The sequence below is a fragment of the Hemibagrus wyckioides genome, linkage group LG12 (assembly GCF_019097595.1).
Source record: "Hemibagrus wyckioides isolate EC202008001 linkage group LG12, SWU_Hwy_1.0, whole genome shotgun sequence".
NCBI classification, from domain to species: Eukaryota; Metazoa; Chordata; class Actinopteri; order Siluriformes; family Bagridae; genus Hemibagrus; species Hemibagrus wyckioides.
Window position 1 is genome coordinate 16,524,464 of NC_080721.1, and position 1,942 is coordinate 16,526,405.

The following is a 1,942-nucleotide window of genomic DNA, read 5'->3' on the forward strand; positions in this document are numbered from 1 at the left end:
CAGTTGCGTGTTTGCTCCTAGCCTAGCCCTGGCCTAGCCTGGCCCTGGCCTGGCCTGGCCTGGCCTGGCCTGGCCTAGCCTGGCCTGGCCTGGCCCTGGCCTGGCCTGGCCTGGCCTGGCCTGGCCTGGCCTGGCCTGGCCTGGCCTGGCCTGGCCTGGCCTGGCCTGGCCTGGCCTGGCCTGGCCTGGCCTGGCCTGGCCTGGCCTGGCCTGGCCTGGCCTGGCCTGGCCTGGCCTGGCCTGGCCTGGCCTGGCCTGGCCTGGCCTGGCCTGGCCTGGCCTGGCCTGGCCTGGCCTGGCCTGGCCTGGCCTGGCTGGCCTGGCCTGGCCTGGCCTGGCCTGGCTGGCCTGGCCTGGCCTGGCCTGGCCTGGCCTGGCCTGGCCTGGCCTGGCCTGGCCTGGCCTGGCCTGGCCTGGCCTGGCCTGGCCTGGCCTGGCCTGGCCTGGCCTGGCCTGGCTGGCCTGGCCTGGCCTGGCCTGGCCTGGCCTGGCCTGGCACAGCCTGGCACAGCACAGCACAGCCTGGCCTGGCACAGCCTGGCACAGCACAGCACAGCACAGCCTGGCCTGGCACAGCCTGGCCTGGCCTGGCCTGGCACAGCACAGCACAGCACAGCACAGCACAGCACAGCACAGCACAGCACAGCACAGCACAGCACAGCACAGCACAGCACAGCACAGCACAGCACAGCACAGCACAGCACCAGCACAGCACAGCACAGCACAGCACAGCCTGGCCTGGCCTGGCCTAGCCTAGGCCTAGCCTGGCCTGGCCTAGCACACAGCACAGCCTAGCCTAATAGCCTAGCCTAGCCTAGCCTGGCCTGAGCCTGGCCTGGCCTAGCCTAGCCTAGCCTAGCCCTGGCCTAGCCTAGCCTGGCCTGCCTAGCCTGGCCTAGCCTAGCCTGGCCTAGCCTAGCCTGAGCCTAGCCTGGCCTAGCTAGCCTAGCCTAGCCTAGCCTAGCCTGAGCCTGGCCTGGCCTGGCCTAGCCTAGCCTGGCCTAGCCTGGCCTGGCCTGGCCTGGCCTGGCCTGGCCTGGCCTGGCCTGGCCTGGCCTGGCCTGGCCTGGCCTGGCCTGGCCTGGCCTGGCCTGGCCTGGCCTGGCCTGGCCTGGCCTGGCCTGGCCTGGCCTGGCCCTGGCCTGGCCTGGCCCTGGCCTGGCCTGGCCTGGCCTGGCCTGGCCTGGCCTGGCCTGGCCTGGCCTGGCCTGGCCTGGCCTGGCCTGGCCTGGCCTGGCCTGGCCTGGCCTGGCCTGGCCTGGCCTGGCCTGGCCTGGCCTGGCCTGGCCTGGCCTGGCCTGGCCTGGCCTGGCCTGGCCTGGCCTGGCCTGGCCTGGCCTGGCCTGGCCTGGCCTGGCCTGGCCTGGCCTGGCCTGGCCTGGCCTGGCCTGGCCTGGCCTGGCCTGGCCTGGCCTGGCCTGGCCTGGCCTGGCCTGGCCTGGCCTGGCCTGGCACAGGCCTGGCCTGGCCTGGCCTGGCCTGGCCTGGCCTGGCCTGGCCTGGCCTGGCCTGGCCTGGCCTGGCCTGGCCTGGCTGGCCTGGCCTGGCCTGGCCTGGCCTGGCCTGGCCTGGCTGGCCTGGCCTGGCCTGGCCTGGCCTGGCCTGGCCTGGCACAGCCTGGCCTGGCCTGGCCTGGCCTGGCCTGGCCTGGCCTGGCCTGGCACAGCACAGCACAGCACAGCCTGGCTGGCCTGGCCTGGCCTGGCCTGGCACAGCACAGCCTGGCCTGGCCTGGCCTGGCCTGGCACAGCCTGGCCTGGCCTGGCACAGCCTGGCCTAGCCTGGCCTGGCCTGGCCTGGCCTAGCCTGGCCTGGCCTGGCCTAGCACAGCCTGGCCTGGCCTGGCACAGCACAGCCTGAGCCTGGCCTGGCCTGGCTGGCCTGGCCTGGCCTGGCCTGGCCTGGCACAGCCTGGCACAGCCTGGCCTGGCCTGGCCTGGCC